The sequence below is a fragment of the Pelophylax lessonae genome (assembly GCF_965119305.1).
Source record: "Pelophylax lessonae genome assembly, chromosome: 4".
NCBI lineage: Eukaryota > Metazoa > Chordata > Amphibia > Anura > Ranidae > Pelophylax > Pelophylax lessonae.
This window is the reverse complement of record NC_138771.1, coordinates 545982412-546009631: the sequence shown is the minus strand read 5'-3', so window position 1 is coordinate 546009631 and position 27220 is coordinate 545982412. Positions and strand designations below refer to the sequence as shown.

The following is a 27220-nucleotide window of genomic DNA, read 5'->3' as shown; positions in this document are numbered from 1 at the left end:
GCTTGTTACATGCGAGGCTCTTACATTTATAGGCTTTCCTCTTTGGAAATGCTAACACCTTCCTCTTTCACGCAGAGATCTGAAAACACCTTTGTGTTTTTCTTCTTTCTTCTAGAACTTCAAAAGGCCGGAGAGCTTCAAAGGGCCACTCAGTCACATGGATTGGCCTGAGCTCTGCACTGTATGATTTTGATTAATACCATGTACTGTCATGTGCAAAACACAAATGGTAGTGGACTGGACACGCTGCAAGATTTAAAGGGGTTCACATGAGGAACCCAGCATTTCTAAATGGCATGGCAGTACATGCAATACCTTTTTCACTTTGTGTATTTCACTGCGCTTAGGATTCCAAAAATTACCTAAAGTGTTTAATATTTCAGTGTTGCTATTTAACCACTTGCCGACTGCCCTCCGCAGATATACTGCAGCAGGCTGACTCGACTGCATGAATCGACGTATGGGTACGTCAGTTCGCAGCAGGCTGGCTTGACTGCGAACTGACGTACCCATATGTCGGTTCGCAGGAGCGCTCCCGGGGGCGCGTGTGCGCTGCTGGAGCCACGCGCCCGCCCTGAATAGGAAGCAGGGAAGGCGATCCACGGGGCCCGCAGCCACGATTACCGCCAGGCACCCGCGATCGTTCCCCGCTGAGAGAGAACGACGGTTAGCTGTTGTAAACACAGCAGACCGTTGTTCTCTCTGGAATGAACACAGAGTTCCTGTGATCCTTCTATATAGGATCACAGGTCTCTATGATGATTCCACAAGTCCCTTCCCATACAGTTAGAAAACACTCGGTTCACACTTAACCTTTTGATCACCCCTGAATTAACCCCTTCCCTGCCAGTGTCATTATTACAGTAACAGACTAACAGTGCATATGTTTAGCACTGATTGCTGTAGTAATGTCACTGGTCCCCCCCAAAAGTGTCAAAAATGTCATTTGGAAGTCTGATCTGTCTACTGCAATGTCGCAGTCCTGCTAAAAATCACTGATCGCAGAAATTACTAGTAATAACAAATAAATAAATAAAAATGACATAAATCTTTCCCCTAGTTTGTAGACGTGATAACTTTTGCACAAGCAAATCAAAATACGCTTATTGGGAGTTTTTTTTACCAAAAATATGTAGCAGAATACAAATTGGTCTAAAAGGAAGAAAAAAATGTGTTTTTTAATTTTTTTTGGGAGTGTTATATAGCAGAATGTGAAAAATATATATATTTTTTTGTTTTTTGTTTTTTTTTTCTAGAATTGTCACTCTTTTTTTGTTTATAGCACAAAAAATAAAAATCGGACAGGTGATCAAATACCACCAAAAGAAAGCTCTATTTATGGAAAAAAAAAAGGACATCAATTTTAATAAGGTACAGCGTCACATCACTGCGCAATTGTCAGTTAAATTAATGCAGTGCCGAATCGCAAAAAATGGCCTCGTCCTTAAGGGGGAAAAAACCTTCCCGTCCAGAAGTGGTTGCATAATAAATCCAAAAAATGTTGTGACATTAATATGTGTACCAACCAGTAATCAATTCCACAGTAGCGCAACCATTGCTACTTTGCAGTGGACAATCACATGTCTGCAAGTGATATATTCAAACGTGAAAATAATACAAAATATTCAAAAATTTCAAAATCATACAAAAAAGTCCATACAACTGTCAAAATAACTGTATAAATCAAAAATAAATCCTCAGAGAGATTTAATACAGGAAAGTTTGTGATTGACAGTCAACTCTCTATGTGAGTACAACCAGGAATAATACACCTTCAATCCAACACCAGTGCGATCAAATAGAGCCGTCTCCCCTATAGAAATGTACTCACCAGATTGAATTGCCTTTCACTCTCATGAAAAGGCAAATAAGCTTTTAGGTCAATATCCACCTGGTAGTCTCACTCCACAATCAGCAGGTCCATAGTTGCCAACATTTGAAAAAAATTTCCAGGGACACTTTGCAGCACAGCTATCAATTACTTACCACACCCACTTCCCTGAAGCTCCGCCCACTCCACATAATTATTCTCCACCTACTTATCATCAGATTATAGTGTCTACTCAATAAAGAGAGAATTACAGGAAATTGAAAAGGGAATTTCAAACTTAAGGACAAAGTAGCAGAGTTGGAATAATTTTCCCATTCAGCTGCACTACTTTGTTTAACCTCCCCCCGTCCGCGCTACAGCCTATATACGGCTGCAGCGCGGACTCGAATTTTCGGGAGGCCGTTTTTAAACGGCCTCCCAGTGACACGCCCCCAGCGCGCTCCCGCGAGCGCGCTGCGGGGAAAATCTGTGTCGGCCGTGTCCCTTGGACACAGCCGATCACAGATCGTGGTGAATGGCCAATCACAGCGGCCATTCACCACGTGATCTGGCCGTCCAATGAGCGATGATCTCATATGTAAACATATGAGATCATCTCTCATCGCCGGCGCTCCTTCCTCACACGGAGCCTGCAGTGTGAGGAAGGAGGGGGAGCCGACAGCCGCTGGGGACACACAGCAATGTAATCAGGGCACCGATCACCAGTGCCCTGATTACTAAAAGGTAAAAACACACACAGTGCCCCCACATCAGTGCCCACAGTGCCCGCCATCAGTGCCCCCCATCAATGCCCACAATCAGTGCCCATAGTGCTGCTAGTCAGTGCCCATCAGTGCCTGCTCATCTAGGCACTGATGAGCACTGACTGGCAGCACTATGGGCACTGAGTGTGGGCACTGATGGTTCTGCCCATCAGTGCCGCTCATCAGTGCCACCCGTCAGTGTCCAGTGCCATCCGCCAGTGCCCATCAGTGCCGCCTATCAGTGCCCATCAGTGCCGCCTCTCAGTGCCCAGCAGTGCCACCTGTCAGTGCCCAGCAGTGCCACCTCTCAGTGCCCAGCAGTGCCGCCTCTCAGTGCCCAGCAGTGCCGCCTCTCAGTGCCCAGCAGTGCCGCCTATCAGTGCTCATCAGTGCCGCCTCTCAGTGCTGCCTCTCAGTGCCGCCTCTCAGTGCTCATCAGTGCGGCATATTAGTACCTCCTCATCAGTGCCCATAAGTGCCACCTCATCAGTGCCCATAAGTGCCACCTCATCAGTGCCCATCAGTGCAGCCTATCAGTGCCCATCAGTGCCGCCTCATCAGCGCACATCAGTGAAGGAGAAAAATTTATTTTCAAAATTTACTCGCAAAAAATAAGAAAAACTTTTTTTTTTTTTTTAATTTTTTGTCTTTATTCTTTTTTTTTGTAAAAAATAAAAAACCCAGAGATGATTAAATACCACCAAAAGAAAGCTCTATTTGTGTGAAAAAAATGATAAAAATTTCATATGGGTACAGTGTAGCATGACCGCGCAATTGTCATTCAAAGTGTGACAGCGCTGAAAGCTGAAAATTGGCCTGGATGGGAAGGGTGTTTAAGTGCACAGAAGGCAAGTGGTTAAAATTTAAAGTTTAAAATTCTCATCACAAGTTAAAAATTCTCATCACAATTCCCTGCAATTCTAAAGTGTGAAATGTGCTCAGGTGTGACCATACAAAACATGTAATATGTAAATATAAATAAAGTTCAAGGTGTAAATAAGTACAATAAAACCTAATTACACTATCTGGTATAATTAGGTTTTATCGTACGGTCTTATTTGCACCTTGCACTTTATTTATATTTACATTTATTTACATTTTTTGCATGGTCACAGTCACATCTGAGCAGTTTTTTGCACATTAGATTGTTGCTTTCATCCTACCTACCTTAATAACTAATAGACGAAGCTACAGGCTATATTATACAAAAATGTATTAAATAAGTACCTACATCCCAATTATGTATAGGAAAAAATGGAGAAACAGTGGCAAATAGGAGGAAGGGATTTTTAAGGTACCCAGACAGATAGTTAGACCTACTAATGTATATAAAAATATGAACTTTTTTTTATTGTATACAGAGTAAAAAACATTTAACAGAAAGAAAAAAGAATCATCAAATACATCAAAGAAATCAAAAAATGAATCATCAAATACATCAAAGAAATCAAAAAAATGAATCATCAAATACATCAAAAAAATCTTATATAATTATATTTGATCTTAATATATTAAAGAGGAAGTAAACTCTGGAGCATACTAGCTCATTATAAAATACTTAGCTTAGAACGAAGCCCCCGCAGTGCCGCCCGCACAGTGACAGGACGGCCAACATGTTCAGCCGCCCTGCTTCCTGGTTCGCGTCCTCTGGACATCTGATTGGCCAGAGGCGCAATTACATCACTCCCGCGCATGCACGCGGGAGCCGCCGTTCACAGCACAGGACTTTGAAGGAACAGCATAGGTGGCCCTTCCTTCAGTGCGCATGCGCCAATGACGTAATCGGCTGCATTAAAAGTAAATATCTCCTAAACGGTGCAAGTCTAGGAGATATTTACTAGGGATCGACCGATTATCAGCAAAGCCAATATGTCGAGGGCCGATATACACTTTGCCCCATATATCGGAATGGGCCTTTCGATTTACCGATATTTCGGGAAAGTGCATGTCCTGGGGTGATGCCTGCAGTTAGAGGCATCACCCAGGTATCGGTGTCCATAGCCGACGGTCGGCTGTCTTGTAATGACAACCGATGAAGCTGAGAAGCCGCTCGGCTGTCATTCCAAGGAGCAGGAGGGGACGTCCCCCCCTCCCGCCACCTTCCGCGGCTCGCCCGGGTCTCCTGTCCCACCGGGAGACCCGGGCATTATACCTTCACCGCCGCCGTCTGACCAGGTCTCTTTGAATTCGGCGCCGCCGAGTACCCGGAAGTGATGTCATGACCACCACAATATAGGTCCGGTTTTAAATGTATATTATTGTTTATGCATTAGCACACCATATATATGACACATGGAGGTATTATTGTGTATTTTACTATGTATATATCATGATTGAAGAAATATTGATGGATTAATGTATATGTCTATATATGTATTGTATACTATAGAATTATGTATATAATGTTTACTTGCGGTATATAGATGTGTAATCCGTAGTATACCTCACTTCCGGTTTTTCAAAGAGTGTTAATTTTAATTACGGATCCTCCAATATAAATTAGACATCCACTATAGATCAATATTACACATTAGGCTATTAAAAAGTATTCGCTAAGATTTTCCCATGATAAGATATTCAAATATGGCAGAACGAGCATATCCGGTTTCAGATAAACGCTCCAGACACATATTACACATTGCAAATGGCGATAGACTATAAAAGTACGTCACCCCCGTATGCAAATTTTCCCCTGAAGAAGTCACATGAGCAATCGTGACGTAACGTGTTGGGCATAGCACCGGAAGTGACATACGGGAAGCGGAAGTAAGTCCCGCAACTGAATGCAAACCGCTCTGAACGGCAGTTTTAAAATGTGAGTTGTTACACTTTTCTATTGAATAAATTCTTGATTGAAATTACTACACTATATCGGCCCCTTATTTTGAGTTCCGAGGCATTACCGGAGGGCCCTCAACCTGATCCAGTTAAGGCGGAGTATACCATTATCCCCCCACCTAAGAAGGAAAGGAGGAGAGATCAGATCTTTTATAGATCTAAAGGCGTATTACCTAAAAGCTTGAGGTGAGCATTTAGCACACCCATAGGTAAAGAGCACCAAAGAGCACCAAAGAGCACCCCTTATTATCACTTGGTGTAAAGGTGAAAGAAGGTTTATTGAAACACCTGGAAGAGGAAGATCAGCGTTCTTTGTTTCCTCTGATGTTTTGGGACACTTGAACACTTTTATATATATATATATATATATATATATATATATATATATATATATATATATATATATATATATATATATATATATATATATATATATATATAAATATAAATATATATATATATATATATATATATATATAAATATATATAATTTGGCACTTTGTGTTATACACTAAAGTATATTCGGGTTTATATCTGCACTGATCACTTTATTGGCACATATATATTGGTTTTATTTATAATGAACACAATACCACCATAAGCACCTTAGTATATATTTTGTATATCAGTTTATCTATATACTTTTATATATTTATTGATTATTTTTATTGGATATTGTATATTATTAGACATATTTGAGCACTTTAATATTTATTGGTACATGGAATGAATTTTACATTTTTTTTTTAGAAGATATTTATCGCATATCATAAGTTTATCCAATCCATGCTCTGTTACAACACATTGAATATTTATTTATTTAATAGCGCAATTTTTATTGATTTATATCTATCTATTTTTCAACATAATTTATATTATCACTGTACATCGCGTAGTCATCCCTTGAAGCGTGGTACTTCCCCCCTTATTTTCTATCTTTTTTAACCGCTTGCCGACCGCCGCACGACTATTTACTGCGGCGGTCAGCCCCTCACAGGCAAAGCGACGTAGGGCTACGTCGCTAGCCTGTGAGGGTCTCAGGAGCGGGCGCGGACCCCCCCGCGCATGTGACCGGCGGACCCGATCGTCCGCCGGTCGCTCGCGATTGTCGATGGAGAGGGAGAAAGGCAGGCGGCTAATGTAAACAAGCCGCCTGTCATTCTCCCCTGTGTAGGAATAGTGATCATACGGTTCTACTATGTAGGACCGTTGATCACTGTTCCTACACCTCAAGCCACAACCAATCACAGTTAGAATCACGCCCCTAGGGACACACATAACCCCTCCCTCTCAAAAAAAGTTAACCCCTTCACTGCCAGTGTAATTTTACAGTAACAGTGCATATTTATAGCACTGATTACTGTAGTAATATCACTGGTAACCCCAAAAGTGTCAAAAATGTCAGTCAAGGGTCCGATCTGCCTGCCGCAATGTCACAGTACCGCAAAAAAAATCGCAGATCGCCGCCATTACGCGTTTAAAAAAAAAAACAACAAAAATGACAAAAATCTTTCCCTTTGTTAGTAAACGCGATAACTTTTGCGCAAACCAATCAAAATACGCTTTTTGCGATTTTTTTTACCAAACATATGTAGCATAAAACAAATTGGCCGAAAATGTTAAACAATTTTGATTTTTACATTTTTTTGGGGGAATTTCATATAAAAAAAGTGAAAAATATAGTTATTTTTGCAAAATTGACGCTCTTTTTTTGTTTATAGCGCATGATCAAAAAAATCGCACAGGTGATCAAATACCACCAAAAGAAAGCTCTGTTTGTGGGAAAAAAAGGACGTCAAATTCGACCGCGCAATTGTCCGTTAAAGTCACGCAGTGCCGAATCGCAAAATAGGCCCTGGTCAGGAAGGGGGTAAAATCTTCCAGGGCTTAAGTGGTTAACTGTGCGGTTAACAGTAAATGAGTACAAGCTGCATTAAGGGTATTCACACCTACATCTCTTAGGACAGCGTGAGATTCACACCCATACATATAAAATGACAGTTTACTATGCATCGGTGACAAATGGACACAGGAGTGACTGGTACCGATCGCTCACTATGTTTATTCGGGAATGGATGGGACCAGTAAATGACATATTTACCTGCCCCTTTCCCCGCGCTCTATCCTGAAACATCCCCCTGTGTGCCCACAGCAGAGAGGAGAGACAGGAAGCCGGAAGCTCTGTGGGGGGAAAAGGGCCCTGGACAGCAGATGGAGGGGGTGCATGTGCTAGAACCAATCCCCCTTCAGTGAAGCTGGAGGGAGTAAGAAGAGGAGAAGCAGGTAGTGCTGCAAAGGGAGGCAGAAGAGGATCGGTGTCTGCAAAAAGACAGTACAACTGGACCTCCTGCTCAGCAGGTGCCCGGGCCCCCCCTTTTGAACTGATGGGGTCTGGGCCCAGTAAAGGAGGGCTGGCTGTACTGCCTTATCAGCGGTCCTGCTGACTGACAGCACTAATGGGCACTAATTAGCAGTACTGATGGTCACTGATAGGTGGCACTGATCAGCAGCACTGGTGGGCAATGTTGGGACTGATGTCCCTGTAATAGAAGCCGGTTACCAGCTTTCTTCTTTTCTCCTCATGCTATCAGCGTGACTAGAAAAAAAGCAGGTAACCGGCTTCTCTTTACTTCCACGATCAGCTGTCAAAGGCTGACAGCTGATCACTAGGTAAAGGACCGCTGTTATTGGCCCTTTACCCTCATCTGTGATCAGCAAATTCCAAAGGACTCAACGATCACAAAGCGTGATCGAAGGGGGGCGCGTAAACAGTGCGATCACGGGAGGATGTCTATGGATGCCCTCCCGGTCCATGCTGTAGCCATCTTTCAGCTATAGCACGGGCGGAAAGTGGTCAAAGGGGAAAGGGGGGAAAAAAAAAAGCTAAATAAAAATAATAATATAGCATATTCAATTGAAACACAAGTCATATTGTATTTGAATGTTATTAAATGTTATCTTTCCTTAGCAATCTGCAGTGCTGTACTTTTCTGTAAAATGCAACATGGCTACCTGAAGGTGCTTTGTACACAAAATGTGTACAGAACGCACCCCAGAAACATTATTTCCTGCTTGTGTGATTGGCTCACCAAATTTTCCCAGAAGTCTACACTTAGATAAGACTTGCTTTGTGCACTGGTACGCAGTCATGTTGGAACAGGATTGCCATCCCCAAACTGTTCCTACAAAGTTGGGAGCATGAAATTGTCCAAAATGTCTTGGTATGCTGATGCCTTAAAAGTTCCCTTCACTGGAACTAAGGGGCCAAGGCCAACCCCCGAAAAATAACCCCACACCATAATCTCTCCTCCACCAAATGATTTGGACCAGTGCACAAAGCAAGGTTCATAAAGGCATGGATGAGGGAGTTTGCAGTGGAGGAACTTGACTGGCCTACATAGAGTCCTGACCTCAACCTGATAGAACACCATTGGGATGAATTAGAGTGGAGACTGAGAGCTAGGTCTTTTCGTCCAACATCAGTGTCTGATCTCACAAATGCGCTTCTGGAAGAATGGTCAAACATTCCCATATACACACTCCTAAACCTTGTGGGCAGCCTTCCCATAAGAGTTGAAGCTGTTATAGCTGCAAAGGGTGGGCCAACTCAATATTGAACCCTACGGATTAAGACTGGGATGTCATTAAAGTTCATGTGTGTGTAAAGGCAGGAGTCCCAATACTTTTGACAATATAGTGTATATGCTGTACTGGTTTATTTAGGCCTTTTGTACATTCAAAACCCAGAGGACCATGAAGCCCTATGTGCCCCAACAAGATTTTTTTTCCAAGCTGGATTATAGAATATTTTATTCCATTTTTAAATACAGTTCTTCAATAACTATTAGCATTAAAAGCTTCAAGAACTCCAAGAAATGAATAATACAGAGAAATAGGGATTTTACTGTGCACCAGATCAATATTGACAGATAAGGAGATTTCCTGGAACAAACAATTCCAGGCAATGGTTAAATGAAACTATCAAAGACCCTGGGTTGTAAGTCGAGTTGTGGGCCTCTGGGAACCAATCAAGCGACAGAAGTAACGGTAAGCCTATATCTACTTATTGTATAAGTTATGTATAAAATGATCCTAAAATCTAGACTCTCATCCAGTGGTATGTGAACCCCAAGGGTTACTTCTATCAAATTTCAGGGTACTTCTGTTTAATATACTACATTCTACATTAGTATAGGAAATAATAACATATAAAGCAGAGTCAGTATAAGAGAAATTTAAAAGGTCAGTGCATCCAAAACTGATATTTAAGTTTTTTGAAAACTTGCAAAGTTAAATCACCTGACATTTTTATATAATTCAGGGACTCCATTCTGCACTTCGGAGGTCTTTACAGTCACATATGCTGGTGCCATAATGAGAACTGTCCACTGTTTTTGTTGGACTATCATTAATTGTACATTATGGTGAATACAACCGGTGCTAGAACACACAAAAATGGATGGGAAAACTAAGAACATTAAGGACAGGAACAGTGAAGAATTGTGGCAGGGCATAAGTGAGATCTCTGCATTTGAGTTCTTGGATCTACACACCTGCTGTGGCTATAAGGAGGTGCTGCTACTGTCTGCATTGGATTTTGGTATATTTATTTATTTATTTCAGGTACTTATATAGCGCTGTCAATTTATGCACATTCACATCAGTCCCTGCCCTCAAGGAGCTTACAATCTAAGGTCCCTAACTCACATACATGCACAGTAGGGCCAATTTTATACAGGATCCAATTAACCTACCAGCATGTCTTTGGAGTGTGGGAGGAAACCGGAGTACCCGGAGGAAACCCCTGCAGGCACAGGGAGAACATGCAAACTCCAGGCAGGTAGTTTATTTGCAAAGGTGTTCTATTGGTTTGAAGTCAGGACTCGGTAGAGGCCAGTCAAGTTCCTCTACCCCAAACTCGCTCATCCATGTCTTTATGGACCTTGCTTTGTGCACTGGTGAGCAGTCATGTTGGAACAGGAAGGGGCCACCCCCAAACTGTTCCCACAAAGTTGGAAGCATGAAATTGTACAAAATGCTGACACCTTCACTGGAACTAAGGGGCCAAGCCCAACCCCTGAAAAACAACCCCACACCATTATCCCCCCTCCACCAAATGATTTGTACCAGTGCACAAAGCAAGGTCAATAAAAACATGGATGAGCGAGTTTGGGGTGGAGGAACTTGACTGGCCTCTACCGAGTCCTGACTTCAACCCAATAGAACACCTTTGCAATAAATTAGAGCAGAGACCCTATGGACAGCCTTCTCAGAAGAGTTGAAGCTGTTATAGCTGCAAAGGGTGGGCCAACTCAATATTGAACCCTACGGACTAAGACTGGAATGCCATTAAAGTTCATGTGCGTGTAAAGGCAGGTGTCCCAATTTTGGCAATATAGTGTATATGGCTGCAACATCAGTCCAATGCTTCAGCTGTCCCCTGGTGGCTCTAAGCCCAAGAACTTAGTGATCACTGAACACAGATCAGGGACTGTCAGTCACTACCGTGTGCTCTGCCAGTCACCACTCTGTGCTCTGACCCTCTAGTTTTCACTGGAGTTTCGGGCTGGGGAGTGGGCGGGAGAGGCTTATCAAGACTCTCAGCAGCACGCTAAGTGGCTGAGCCAAGCATCTGGGTGGATCCCGACATGATTGTCAGGATAAATCCAAAGACTGGAGTGGCTCTGTGACACGAGCCAACAACAGACCAGGGGGAAGGGGCTAGTAAATATGTCATTTATTGGACCCCTCCTTTTCTAAATGAACACACTTGCTCACTGTGTCCATTCATAACTGAAGTATATATAACTGTGTTTACTATCCTTCAGTTTGTAAATGAACAGGAAGCCAATCAGCACATAGAACTTCTTATTCACTGCCCTTGTGCAGCTGAGGCTGCAGATCAAGGCATGTTTGAGCTTTGGTGTACACACCCTAATGCAATGGGCTGCACACCCCTATGCCTCTATAGCTCCTTTCCCCTCATTTGTCCCTATTTTTGACCTTTTGCATAAACCTACTTTTTAACCACTTAAGCCCCAGAAGATTTTACCCCCTTCCTGACCAGGGCCTATTTTGCGATTCGGCACTGCGTGACTTTAACGGACAATTGCGCGGTCGTGCAACGCTGTACCTAAACTAATTTGACGTCCTTTTTTTCCCCACAAACAGAGCTTTCTTTTGGTGGTATTTGATCACCTGTACGATTTTTACTTTTTGCGCTATAAACAAAAAAACAGCGTCAATTTTGCAAAAATAACAATATTTTTCAAATTTTTTTATATGAAATTCCCCCCCCAAAAAAAATTAAAAATCAAAATTTTTAAAAATTTTTGGCCAATTTGTTTTATGCTACACATGTTTGGTAAAAAAAATACGCAGAAAAGCGTATTTTGATTGGTTTGCGCACAAGTTATTGCGTTTACTAACTAAGGGAAAGATTTTTGTCATTTTTGTTGGTTTTTTTTAACGCGTAATGGCGGCGATCTGCAATTTTTTTTGCTGCACTGCAACATTGCGGCGGACAGATTGGACCATTGACTGACATTTTTGACACTTTTGGGGTTACCAGTGACATTACTACAGTAATCAGTGCTATACATATGCACTGTTACTGCAAAATGACACTGGCAGGGAAGGGGTTAACTTTATTGGGGAAGGAGGGGTTAAGTGTGTCCCTACGGGCGTGCTTCTAACTGTGATTGGACATGGCTACTGGTGTAGGAACAGTGATCAACGGTCCTACATAGTAGAACCGTATGATCACTATTCATACACAGGGAAGAATGACAGGCGGCTTTGTTTACATTAGCCGCCTGCCTTTCTCCCTTCACGGCGGACGATCGCGAGTGACCTGCGGACATCGGGTCCGCCGGTCACACGCACGGACTTGCTAGGGAACGAGCCGCTATTGGCTCACAAGCAAGTGACAGGCTAGTGACGTATATATACGTCACTTTGCCTGGCCGGGGCTGACCGCCGCAGTATATGTACTTGCGGCGGTCGGCAACCGGTTAAAGTATAACAAGACATAAAACTTTTCTTTTGTTTTGGGATAACTGGAGAGGGTTTGGATCACCCGTCAGTTTTTTATTGCTGTCTGTTGCCACATTAGGGAGGTTCAGCCCTTCTATTTGTCCTGGTGACCATTATCGCTGAAAGTGAAAGTAAAAGAAAATGTAAAATTTTAGGCTGTCACCAGAACAGGATTGGATGGGAAATCTTCCAATGGTTACATTAGTTCCCACTTCTTGTTTTGGATATGGGACAGGAAGTGAAGGTAAATCTCCCAAATAGGTCACAGATGGCAAAAACTGACAGGGGTTATAAACCTCTCTAACTGGGCAAAATTAAAAAAAAAAAAAAAGTTTTGCCTTTAGTTTTCCCTTTACCGAAATATTATATTTCACTAAACCCATCATTCAACATCAAATATTGCTCTTGTTAGCTCGAAAAGCCACTATAATGGTACGGCAGTGGCGAAAAAAAACAAGCACTTGTGGGTTTAGCCAATCATGCCTACATATTTTATGCTACAACGTGTCCCTCTATCTCACCTCAGAAAGTTGGGAGGTATGCATACCTTATTGGCAAACAGCTTTTCTAGCTCATTGCAGCTATAACTTTCATGAGCCAGTGCCTCAAGGCCAACCTCTTTAACATTACACTAAACACTATCATTTATTTAACATGCTGATAATGTTTAACTTCATTGCCCAGCAGAGCGCACGGTCGGGAGACAATAAAACTCAAATGTCTGCACATTACTTTCACCCAGTGGAGGTGGCAGCGCCACATTATTTAACCCAGTTAGAGCATCTAGCCTTGTCAAATGCTATTCACTGTGTGCAATAGCTTCCAGGTAAAAGCCATTACAGGATGCGGAAATGTGATCAGTGCTGCAGTACTACACCATATTGTTTTATACAACACTGCATACAGAGATAGGTAAATGTCCCCATGGACATTAGGTGATGGTTGACGTTGTCATGATTAGACAATAATTGAAACGTTTGTGGGTAATTTCAGGCTGCAGCAAACACCGTGGTCAATGGAGCATGAGGGAAAAGTCTGCCGGATAGTTTGGATCATTTTGTCTGACAGATATAACATAGTTGGTAGTAATGCACAGAAGTCCCTTAAAGAGACCATGGGACTTCAAGTATACACTTTTGTTGAGAAAAAAACATCCCCCCCCCCCCCTCCGGGTGATCTATTCTCCCTCTGGCTTCTCTGTCAAGAGCAATGGCACAACTATCCACCTATATCCACATGCCAGGGTGCTAGGTGTTATCCTGGACTCTGAACTTTCCTTTCAGCCCCACATCGACTCACTTTCCAAGGCTTGGCGCCTCAATCTCCGCAACATCTCTAAAATACGTCCCTTTCTAACCAATGACACCACGAAGCTCCTGATTCACTCCCTGGTTATCTCTCACCTTGACTACCGTAACTCCCTTCTCAGTGGCTTACCTTTAAATAGGCTATCTCCCCTTCAGTCCATCATGAATGCTGATGCCAGACTCATCCACCTTACAAACCACTCAGTGTCTGCTACCCCTCTCTGCCAATCCCTCCATTGGCTCCCACTCACCTAACAAATTAAATTCAAAATACTAACAATAACTTACAAAGCTATCCTCAACTCGGCTAAATCACTAGCCTAGTCTCAAAATACCAACCAAATTGTCCTCTCCGTTCCTCCAAAGACCTCCTGCTCTCTAGCTCCCTCCTCACCTCCTCCCATACTCGCCTCCAGGACTTCTGCCGGGCCTCTCCCATCCTTTGGAATTCTCTACCCCAGTCTAACCGACTATCTTCAACTCTATCCACTTTTAGAAACAATTGAAAATGTTCAGATTCTAGAAAAATGTTGGTAAAGGTACCTCATCCCAAAAATAGACATAGGAAAAATGTATCCACTTTTAGGCGATCCCTGAAAACTTTGCTGTCCAGCGAAGCCTATTTTGACTCCACCTAACAACTGTACTTTTATTTTCTTCATTAGCTCATCCCCCACAGTTATTACCTTTTGTATCACTTGACCCTCCCTCTTAGATTGTAAGCTCCGACGAGCAAGGCCCTCTGATTCCTCCTGTATTGAATTGTATTGTAACTGTAATGTCTGCCCTAACATTGTAAAGCGCTGCGCAAACTGTTGGTGCTATATAAATCCTGTTTATTAACCGCTTGCCGACTGCGCACAGTATATTTACTGCGGCAGTCAGCCCCGGCCAGGCAGAGTGATGTAGATCTACGTCGCTAGCCTGTCACCGGGTTTTGAGCCAATAGCGGCTCAAGAGCCTCGGCTCGTTCACAGAGGAGTCCGGGCGTGTGACCGGCGGACCCGATGTCCGCCGGTCACACTACGATCGTCGGTAGAGCGGAAGAAAGGCGGGCGGTTTATGTAAACAAGCCGCCTGTCATTCTCCCCTGTGTAAAAATGGAGATCAGACGGTTCTACTATGTAGAACCGTTGATCTCTGTTTTTACAATAGGAGACATGTCCCATCACAGTTAGAAACACGCCCCTAGGACACACTTAACCCCTCCCTCTCCAATACAGTTAACCCCTTCCCTGCCAGTGTCATTTTTACAGTAACAGTGCATATGTATAGCACTGATTACTGCAGTAATGTCACTGGTACCCCCAAAAGTGTCAAAAATGTCAGTCAAGGGTCCGATCTGTCCGCCGCAATGTCGCAGTACCGCAGATCGCCGCCATTACTCGTTAAAAAAAACCCACCAAAAATGACAAAAAACGTTCCCTTTGTTAGTAAACGCGATAACCTTTGCGCAAACCAATCAAAATACGCTTTTTGCGATTTTTTTTAACCAAACATATGTAGCATAAAACAAATTGGCCGAAAATGTTAAAAAATTTTGATTTTTACATTTTTTTTGTGGGAATTTCATATAAAAAAAAGTGAAAAATATTGTTATTTTTGCAAAATGTACGCTCTTTTTTTGTTTATAGCGCATGATCAAAAAATCGCACAGGTGATCAAATACCACCAAAAGAAAGCTCTGTTTGTGGGAAAAAAAGGATGTGAAATTCGTTTAGGTACAGCATCGCACGACCGCGCAATTGTCCGTTAAAGTCACGCAGTAAAAAATAACAAAAAAACCCCTGGTCAGGAAGGGGGTAAAATCTTCCAGGGCTTAAGTGGTTAATAATAATAAAGAAAAGAAAAGAAAAAAGCTTAATTCCTGAGAAAGTCTGTAAACAGTGCAACATAAGGTGCTCAGTGCTCTCAATGACAAAAATGCAATCATGCTCAAAGTGCCCGCGTGGTAATGTGGCCTCTTACTGGAAGGCACTGATCTCAAATTATACAGATTATATGTGCTAGTTTATGTCCAAAGAGCCAGTGCTCTCGGCCACGGATTGCTGCTCAGATCTATGACCCCTGCAGTTCAAATAGACAGCCCAGTCTCCAGCATCTGCTTAACCTCTGTCAGCACTTGCAACTTAAAGCGGAGTTCCACCCTAAAATTAAACTTACCTCCATCTTCTCGCTCTGGGTCACCTGAAAAACAAATGGATAATCGCAATTTTTTTTTTTTTTACTTACCTGGTTTAGAAGAAAATATACTTACCTTACTTCCTCTTCCTCCCCTCGGCGGCCACGGCGATTCGTCACTTCCTGGCTTGCAATGATTCCTGGGAGCTGAACGTCATCGCTCCCAGGAATCAATGCGCCTGCACCGGCCCCGACGTTAGTTCCGGTGCAGGCGGCATCATACCTTGCTAAACAGCTTCTGGGCATGCCCAGAAGCTGTGCAGGGATGACGCTGCCGCACTGGAAGTGACGGCGGGGCCGGTGCAGTGCATCGTGGGACCGAAGAAGATGGAAGAGGACACAGAAGAGGATCGCGCTGGCTTCAAGCTGCCCACACCTGAGATGGCAGCGCTGGACAATGCTTTTTCAAGGTAAGTATTTCTTCTAAAAGGTAAGTGCAACCCGGGACAGATCAGAGGCTAGCCAATGTGGAATGCACTAGCCCCGGAGGTATTTTTATTAAAAAAAGTATTCCCAGGGTGGAACTCCGCTTTAAACTCTGACACTCATATATGACCTCATAGCGCAACTATTTTTGTAAAATCCATTTATTTAACAAATATTGCACTTACATGAGTTCTGATATAAAAATGCATTTAGCAGACAACTATGTGAAGCCTCGGCTGTGGTGTCATCCGAACAGCCCTGGCGTGATGATGTCACAGAAGCAACTCTGGCCGATGTGTTTCTTCGTACAAGGCGTCCTGAAGACATCCAATTACAGACGAAACTAGTTGAGGCAGTGCTCCTGTTACATTACATCCCATCCCTGGAGCGAAAGCCAGCTTCAGGTCTTGGGGCAGCTGCAGCCATCTTAACCATAAGTCCTTAGGCACATATACATGTGAGTGCGGTGTAATTGTAAGGTTTTATATTTTTTTATTATTATTATTAGTTTTATATTGTTTAAAGAGTAACTCCACTTTTATTGAGAAAAAAAACTTTCCCCTCTGGGTGATCTATGTACATTGCAAGGATTAACAAACTTTGTTGCAGATTCCTACCTTAGGTTATTCTGAAGAAATCCTCTTGTGTATTTCTCTGTGCCCATGTGGAAAATGCATCTAATATGAGTGGTTTCATAATTAATATAATTATTATAATTATAATATATTATAATTCATATACTGTAAATAATCAGCTGTGCACCTGCAGGGCATCAATGAGGAAAGATGCTGGGCCTGCATCCCTTGTTGCAGGGGATGCCAGAAATCTGACTTGTATCTTAGGCAGACTTCTGAGAAAATCTGTGAGCCAATCACACAAGCAGGAAATTATGTTTCTGGGGGATGTTCTGTGCACAGAGCGCCTCCAGGTGGCCATATTGTATTTTCAGAAAATTACAGTGCCGCAGATTGAAAAGGAAAGGTAATTTTTTATAACATTCAATTACAATATGACTTTTATCGCAATTGTATATGCTATATTGTTTTTTCTTTATTTGCTATTTTTTCCCCACGAAAATGGAATTACCCTTTCATTCACAAAACTCACACACCAGGATAATGACTGCTAGTAGTAATTAGTCACATTCATCTGGACTTGTTCTTTAAGTTGAGGATGTTTTGTAGCATATCCAAACCATTTCTTGAGTTCAGGAACATGCTACCACGTACCATATATCCACACAAGTAGCACAGCCATCTATTAGGGATAACCGAGAATCTTCTTAGATGTACAGGATAAGGATTCTTTTTTTTTTCTTCTCTTTTGACGTGCAGTCAGCTGGATCCTGGAGAAATCTTCACTGCAAGGATGACTGTCCTCTTCCTTTCTCTGAAATTTTAGTATTGCAATGGTCTTCAGGCAGAACAGCAGTACAAATGGTGTGACAAGGACACGCCCCCTTCTGCCTTCTGTGGCTGTTCAGACCCCTCCCCCCCATTCACAGATTGTGTTACGGCAATGTTATTACACAAAGAACTTTTCTCAATGGGGGAGGAGGAGGAAGGAGAGGGGAGTCCCTGTGAGACCATTTGTACTGTTGTTCTGCCTGAAGACTAAGGTGACTGGATTTTTACAATGAAATCCGGGGACATATATATCTTTTTTTATTGGCAAATGGCACAGGACTGCATAATACACAGAGCGCTGGGTTCAGGACTGCATACTACACAGAGCGCTGGGCACAGGACTACATAATACACAGAGTGCTGGGCACAGGACTACATAATACACAGAGTGCTGGGTTCAGGACTGCAAACTACACAGAGTGCTGGGTTCAGGACTGCATAATACACAGAGCGCTGGGCACAAGACTACATAATACACAGAGTGCTGAGCATGGGACTGCATAATACACAGAGCGCTGGGTTCAGGACTGCATAATACACAGAGTGCTGGGCACAAGACTACATAATACACAGAGCGCTGGGCACAGGACTACACAATACACAGAGTGCTGGGCACAGGACTACATAATACACAGAGCGCTGGGCACAGGTCTACATAATAAACAGGAGGGTGTTAGTCATAGAGTGCAGGGTTCAGAGGTTTGCTATGCACAGAGGACACTTCTACTCCACATCCATAGCTCACCTCTGCACCCTTCTCTCACAGATTATCTCTGCAGCCACCTCTTAGCCCTTCCCCCACAACAGCTAAACTCTCTATCTCTCCATGCAGCTACATCAGCTCTGACATGTGCCCCCCTCCTCTCCCTACTTGTGTACAAACAGACCTCCCCATCTGCTCACCTCCCGTCTCAGCCCTCTTCACAGTGAATTTATGGCGGCTCTGCCTCTCCTCCACTGAACAGCAGCAAGAGTGGCAGTGAGCTCGTCCAGTGGGGGGGCGTTGGCACCTGAGCCACCAGGCTGTCTCCCAGTCAGCATGGGACGCCCTTTGTATGTTAACTACTTACCGCCTGCCTACCGTCAAATGACGGCGGAGCAGTGCGGCTCTCGTTCTGGGACGACGTCATATGACGGCACCCCAGAACGGCCTCTCTCGCGTGTCCGCAGGGAGCGTGCAGTGCGGTGATCATGGCTGCGCCATGTTGCTAAGACACGCCGTGACCCCGGTTTTGGAAAAGAGACAATGATATGGCTCTTTACCCATGTGATCGGCTGTGTGCAACCACAGCCGGTCACATGTAAATGAGGAAGTGCCGTTTATCGGCTCTCCTTGCCTTACACTGTCAGAGTGTGGCGAGGAGAGCCGATCAGCGGCTCCTCCTCAAAGGGGAGTGCAGGGCAGTTAATCAGGGCACTGATCATCAGTGCCCTGATTACAGAAAAGTTAAAAAACAGTGCCCACAATCAGTGCCCACCATCAGTGCCCACAGTGCCTATACTGCTACCAGTCAGTGCCCATATTGCTGCCTTCTCATCTGTGCTGCCCGCCAGTGTCCATCAGTGCTGCCCATCAGTGCCGCCTCTCAGTGCCCATCAGTGCCCATCAGTACGGCATATTAGTACCTCCTCATCAGTGGCACCTCATCAGTGCCCATACATGCCACCTCATCAGTGCCTATAAGTGCCACCTCATCAGTGCAGCCTATCAGTGCCCATCAGTGCCGCCTCATCAGCGCACATCAGTGAAGGAAAAACATTTCTTATTTTCAAAATTTACTGACAGAAAATAAGAAAAAAAATTTCATATGGGTACAGTGTAGCATGACCGCGCAATTGTCATTCAAAGTGTGACAGCGCTGAAAGCTGAAAATTGGCCTGGGCAGGAAGGGGGTGAAAGGGCCCTGTATTGAAGTGGTTAATCTCACCCTGACTCCAAGGACAAAATTGGGGACAGACTTGCTTCGGGGACAGTGACCTCAGCCCGGGGACGTCTGGTAAGCCTACTGAAGACCCAAAGCTGGTAATCATTGCAGCGCCAGAAGTTCAGAGAAAGGAAGAAGACAGGCATCCCTGCAGTGAAGATTTCTCCAGGATCCAGCTCTCTTGACAAAGTGGGACATACTGTACTTCCTTACAGGTAAGTGATGTGACTAAAGATTTTTAATTCTTTTATTTTTTTTTATTAGCTTATGGCCAGCATTAAAGCTTTATGAAATAAACCTATTGTGTGGTCCACTAAACCAATTTTCTTTGCTCCTGTCAGCATCACTCTTATTCAGTTCAATTGTGTCACATGAAGTGCTATGAACAGCTTGTGCAGGTGATGCACTGTGAAGCTGAGCTTTCCCTTTCACTTCTCCATATTTACATTGTTTAGTGGCATGTATTGGGTAGCACAGTCTAGGAATTTTACATAGGGACATACATGCCACCCCTTCAGAACTCTGTGCTGGAGCGGAGAGCTCCTGCGCACATGCATGGGAGCGACGTCACTGCGGCCCTGGCCATTCATACAACGCTGCATACAAGTACATTATGACTTAACCCTGCAGGGTGCACACTATTTTTATTTTAGAGGCAGCTTACTACCGCTTTAAGGGTGGCATTCTGACCACCACTGTAAGGGGGGTATTTTTCCCACTGTCCCCCCAATGACATTGTTTTAGCGGGGGTTGCTTGAGAACTGAAAATGATGTCAAGGTTTCCTCAGGAGTAAAAAGGTTGCAGCAGGCTGGCTTAGGATAAACTAGTAATGCATTGTGTAATGGGGCCTTTTTTCAGGTTCAGACATGCAGCAGAGAAGGAATAGCTATATTCTGGCTTTTTAATTTGAAGACTTCTGCATGGGCCTAGCTGTTATGGGCATTATTAGCACATATGTAAATGAATATGGTGCCCTGTGGTGGCTTTAAGGCACCTCTATGTATCATATGCCACATCCTGGATTATATTTGAAAGGATATTGGAACAATAATGGACTTTAACTGCACATACTATAAAAATAAACAATTTATTAATCAACATTAAAATGGTTTCTTCAAAATACAAAAAACAGCAAACCAATTTGTACTGTTTGCCGTTTTTTTGTATCTTGAAGAAACCATTTTAATGTTAATAGTTTATTTTTATAGTATGTGCCTTTAAAGTTCATTATTCTTCCAATATCCTTTCATGAATATCACATAAACATAAATACTCTCATTTTATAAATATGCTTACTGCTTTTGTAGCTTTTCAGTTACATGTTTTATGTCTATTTTAAATACAGACAGAAATTAGTGGACCTGTTTTAGGCTCCGTTCACATTCTGGCGTCTCGGATTGCGGGCAGAATCTGGGCGATTCTGCCTGCGATCCCAAATCATTGCAAATCACGGGACACCCATAAGATTCCCGTGGCTTGCAATGGCACCCCAATAGGGGCACGATTTTGCCGCCCGACAAATCGCGGGAGGCCTGTTGCTCAAAAAAAAAAGTACAAGAACTTATTTTGGGCGACAGGCGTCCTGAGAGTGTTTGCGTGATTTTACTGCGATTCTTCGGGTAAAAATCATGGCAAAATCGTGCCGCGTTTGTGGTGCCATTGCAAGTCACGGGAATCACATGGGCGCCCTGCGATTTGCAATGATTTGGGAGCGCGGGCAGAATCGTGGTCCGAGACCCCAATATGCGAACGGAGCCTTAAGGTTAGAAAATGGCTCACCTACACCCAATATTAAACCTTATGTTCAAGTAGGAATGTTATCACATGTCCCCACTGGTGTAATCCAATCATATATCTTAACCACTTGCCGACCGCCGCACGACTATCTACGTCGGCGGTCAGCCCCTCACAGGCAAAGTGACGTAGGGCTACGTCACTAGCTTGTGAGGGTCTAGGGAGCAAGCGCGCGCCGCTGGAGGCGCGCTCCCGCTCCCGCGTGGTCACGGACCCCACCGCGCGTGTGACCGGCGGACCCGATGTCCGCCGGCCATTCTGTGATCGGCGGGAGAGAGGGAGAAAGTCAGGCAGCTTGTGTAAACAAGCTGCCTGTCATTCTCCCCTCTGTATGAGAGATGATCATATGGATCTACTATGTAGATCCGTTGATCACTCTGCATACAGTTGAAGCCACAGCCAATCACAGTAAGAATCACGCCCCTAGGGACACACACAGCCCCTCCCTCTCAAATAAAGTTAACCCCTTCACTACCAGTGTATTTTTACAGTAACAGTGCATATGTATAGCACTGATTACTGTAGAAATGTCACTGGTAACCCCAAAAGTGTCAAAAATGTCAGTCAAGGATCCAATCTGTCCGCCGCAATGTCGCAGTACCGCAAAAAAAATCGCAGATCGCCGCCATTACGCGTTAAAAAAAAAAAACAACAAAAATGACAAAAATCTTTCCCTTTGTTAGTAAACGCAATAACTTTTGCGCAAACCAATCAAAATACGCTTTTTGCGATTTTTTTTACCAAACATAGGTAGCATAAAACAAATTGGCCGAAAATGTTAAAAAATGTTGAATTTTACATTTTTTTGGGGGGAATTTCATATAAAAAAAAGGGAAAAATATTGCTATTTTTGCAAAATTTACGCTCTTTTTTTGTTTGTAGCGCGTGATCAAAAAATCGCACTCCCCTGGAGTGAATGACCTGCTGGGAGGTGTAGTTCATAAACAGTTCAGCAGTGCAGTAATATCCTTTTAGAAGACTACAGTTACCACAATGCTTTTCTTCCAGTCTCAGGAGTATGATGCATGAAATCAGAGACAAACACTAGGGGAGCATACAGACAGTCTGAGAGAGCAGAGAATAAGTCTGCAGTGTCAGACAATGGTTGTCCACTCCCGGCTACATTTTCGTTTGGGTTTAATACTGCTTTAACCGCTTGCCGACTGCTCACAGTATATTTACTGCGGCAGTCAGCCCCTCACAGGCAGAGCGACGTAGGTCTACGTCGCTCGCCTGTGAGGCTCTGGGGAGCGAGCGCGCGCCCGCGGAGGCGCGCTCCCGCGCGGTCACGGACCCCCCCGTGCGTGTGACCAGTGGACCCGATGTCCGCCGGTCACTCGGCGATCGGCGGGGGAGAGGGAGAATGTCAGGCAGCTTGTGTAAACAAGCCACCTGTCATTCTCCTCGCTGTAAAGACACTGATCACTCGGGTCTAGTATGTAGATCCGTTGATCAGTGTCCTTACAGCTCAAGCCACAGCCAATCACAGTAGAAAGCACGCCCCTAGGGATACACACAGCCCCTCCCTCCCAAATAAAGTTAACCCCTTCACTACCAGTGTATTTTTACAGTAACAGTGCATATGTATAGCACTGATTACTGTAGAAATGTCACTGGTAACCCCAAAAGTGTCAAAAATATCAGTCAAGGGTCCGATCTGTCCGCCGCAATGTCGCAGTACCGCAAAAAAAATCGCAGATCGCCGCCATTACGCGTTAAAAAAAAAACAACAAAAATGACAAAAATCTTTCCCTTTGTTAGTAAACGCGATAACTTTTGCGCAAACCAATCAAAATACGCTTTTTGCGATTTTTTTTACCAAACATATGTAGCATAAAACAAATTGGCCGAAAATGTTAAAAAATTTTGGATTTTTTCATTTTTTTTGGGGGGAATTTCATATAAAAAAATGTGAAAAATATTGTTATTTTTGCAAAATTTACGCTCTTTTTTTGTTTATAGCGCAAAAAGTAAAAATCGCACAGGTGATCAAATACCACCAAAAGAAAGCTCTGTATGTGGGAAAAAAAGGACGTCAAATTAGTTTAGGTACAGCGTCGCACGACCGTGCAATTGTCCGTTAAAGTCACGCAGTGCCGAATCGCAAAATACCCCCTGGTCGTTTAGCAGGAAAATCCTCCGGGGCTTAAGTGGTTAAAGTACTAGGGACAGGTAGAGTCACTTAGCATTACGCAGGTTTTTGTTTTTAGAGGCCTGTGCTTGCACAACACTATTCGAAAATCTTAGCAGACTTTTTGCGACAGAGCCTTGAACTAACCAACACATCCCATGGCGCCACCTGCTGCCAATGAAGAAATATAACATCACACTGAAAACAGATTTATTTGGAGGTTCTTTGGTTTCGGCTTATTATTATATAGTAATATTTGCATATCTGTTTCTCTTAAATCTACTAAAACCTGTAATATATATTAAAGGAAACCTGCACGGGGAAAATACATAGGCTTCCATTGCTGAACTGAATTTGAAAATGGTAGTTGCCAGGCTGTTAAGCCAATTCTCTAAGCAGAACAGATTGTAGTTTAGAAGATCTGGCATTTCTCTGACTTCACTAGCTGCATTCTTATTTATTGTCTGTTAGCCGTAGACAGTTGGGCAAGAGAACCCCCCCCCCCTCCATTAACACAGGAACAGAGCTGAGGCTTTCAATCACAGGCGGTGTACTGGAGCTCTCTCCCCTGTCACTTTTTTTTCCTTTTGGCGTCAGGAAAACGTATAAACTTTTCAAAATGTGAGTCACGCTGATAGCAGAGGAATGAGGCAACAGAGAGAAAAATCAGGGGTGTCAAACTGGCGGCCCTCCAGCTGTTGCAGGACTACAAGTCCCGTTATGTCTCTACCTGTGGGAGTCATGCTTGGAACTGTCAGCTTTACAGTGCCTCATGGGACTTGTAGTTCCGCAACAGCTGGAGGGCCGCCAGCTTGATACCTGTGCGTGACAAGTACACACTATAGAGGGTTATGCTTTGTTCATATTTCATGTCTGAGGTTTCCAACCACTTTACCTACATACAAATGTTAGTTTTTTTTTTTGCTGTATAATAGGTGTCTTGTTTATATTTTTGTGTCTCCATCTGCAGAAAGATTTTCCCCTTATCTCCTGTCCCTATAGTGCCTGTACAAGAAATCGGGGGATCGGTTGTCACCAGGACAGGAGGGCACGGATGGCAATGAAAACACTGTCAGAAGGTCTAACCCTTCCGCATTCCACCAAAAATGTGCTTTTGTTTTGTCTGCATCCCAGATGCAGAGATTTTCTAACATTTTCTGGTCTGGAGGCAAATGAGAGTAAAGCTTCCTTATAGTAAAATCCTCCCTACTCCAGACAGCAATACAAACCTGACAGAGGTTCTAACCATTCTCTGCTTTATTCAAACAAAAAAAATGTTTCAGTTGGAGTTCAGCTTTAAGTGTTGGAGTTTCTAAATATAAAATAATTGCTATTGGACTTGGTTATAATTAGTGGCAAATTAGTGGTTAGAAGACATACTGTTCCCATGGTCCTAGAGGCCCACCCCGCATCTGATTCAAGGCGTTATATGGGTTTCCTTCCTTCCTCTTTAACCTAATTGTGCATCAATAATGTATGTTTAGCATATAGAAGAAGAAATCATGTTTACAAACCTGCTGTATTGTTTTATGTTTTTGTGTTACTATTTTTGAGTAGACCAGGGGTCTCCAAACTTCCTAAACAAAGGGCCAGTTTATTGTCCTTTAGGCTCCGTTCACATGTAGGCGTTTTGGGGCGTTTTTGGGGCGTTTTTCTGCTCTAGGATCAGCTCTCAAAACGCCCAACAAGACAAATCCTATTCATTTCAATGGCCCCTGTTCACATCTGAGCGTTTTGACGCTGTATACAAAACGCCCAACGCTCAAAAAAGTACATGAGCTTCTTTTTGGGCAGATTACAGGCGTTTTCCATTGATCTCTATTCAATCTAAAAACGCCTGCACAAAAATCGCGGTAAAAATCGCGGTAAAATCGCGGTAAAAAACGCTGCAAAAATCGCGGTAAAATCGCGGTAAAAAACGCGCGAAAAACGCTACGCTCAGGTGTGAATGTAGCCTTAGGCTTTAGGGGGGGGGGGGGGGGCAAACTGTTGGAGTAATGATTACCCTAGTCTCAGAGGGAGTAGAAAATGCCTCAGGCATGGTGGCCAGTGGTAGTAAAATAAAATAAAAAACATGACGCCCTATGGTCAGTATTATAAAGAATATTGCCCCATCATTGTTATTAGTGGGTGTAATAGGGCCCCATCATTGGTATTAGTGGGAGTTATAGGGCCCCATCATTGTTATTAGTGGGTGTAATAGGGCCCCATCATTGGTATTAGTGGGAGTAATAGGGTCCCATCATTGGTATTAGTGGGAGAAATAGTGCCCCATCATTGTTATTAGTGGGTGTAATAGGGTCCCATCATTGGTATTAGTGGGAGTTATATTGCCCCATCATTGGTATTAGTGGGTGTAATAGGGTCCCATCATTGGTATTAGTGGGAGAAATAGTGCCCCATCATTGTTATTAGTGGGTGTAATAGGGTCCCATCATTGGTATTAGTGGGAGTTATAGGGCCCCATCATTGTTATTAGTGGGTGTAATAGGGTCCCATCATTGGTATTAGTGGGAGTAATAGGGCCCCATCATTGGTATTAGTGGGTGTAATAGGGCCCCATCATTGGTATTAGTGGGAGCAATAGGGCCCCATCATTGGTATTAGTGGGAGTAATAGGGCCCCATCATTGGTATTAGTGGGAGTATTAAGGCCCCATCATTGGTATTAGTGGGAGTAATAGGACCCCATCATTGGTATTAGTGGGGGTAATAGGACCCCATCATTGGTATAAGTGGGAGTAATAGGGCCCCATCATTGGTATTAGTGGGAGTAATAGGGCCCCATCATTGGTATTAGTGGGAGAATTAGGGCCCCATCATTGGTATTAGTGGGAGTATTAGGGCCCCATCATTGGTATTAGTGGGTGTAATAGGGCCCCATCATTGGTATTAGTGGGGGTAATAGGACCCCATCATTGGTATTAGTGGGAGTAATAGGGCCCCATCATTGGTATTAGTGGGGGTAATAGAACCCCATCATTGGTATTAGTGGGAGTAATCGGACCCCATCATTGGTATTAGTGGGAGTAATAGGGCCCCATCATTGGTATTAGTGGGGGTAATAGGACCCCCATCATTGGTATTAGTGGGAGTAATCGGACCCCATCATTGGTATTAGTGGGAGTAATCGGACCCCATCATTGGTATTAGTGGGAGTAATCGGACCCCATCATTGGTATTAGTGGGAGTAATCAGACCCCATCATTGGTATTAGTGGGAGTAATCGGACCCCATCATTGGTATTAGTGGGAGTAATCGGACCCCATCATTGGTATTAGTGGGGGGTAATAGGGACCCTTCATTGGTATTAGTGGGGGTAATAGGACCCCATCATTGGTATTAGTGGGAGTAATAAGGCCCCATCATTGGTATTAGTGGGAGTAATAAGGCCCCATCATTAGTATTAGTGGGGGTAATAGGACCCCATCATTGGTATTAGTGGGGGTAATAGGACCCCATCATTGGTATTAGTGGGAGTAATAAGGCCCCATCATTAGTATTAGTGGGGGTAATAGGACCCCATCATTGGTATTAGTGGGGGTAATAGGCCCCTATCATTGGTATTAGTGGGAGTAATCGGACCCCATCATTGGTATTAGT

At 43.5% G+C, this 27220-nt stretch overlaps 1 protein-coding gene across 1 annotated transcript in view; it reads right to left on the bottom strand.

Moving 5' to 3' along the window:
• The window catches only part of KCNIP3 (potassium voltage-gated channel interacting protein 3), a 240430-nt gene that overhangs the window by 173899 nt on the left and 39311 nt on the right, over positions 1-27220 (bottom strand). The gene's annotated exons all lie outside the window — the stretch shown is intronic.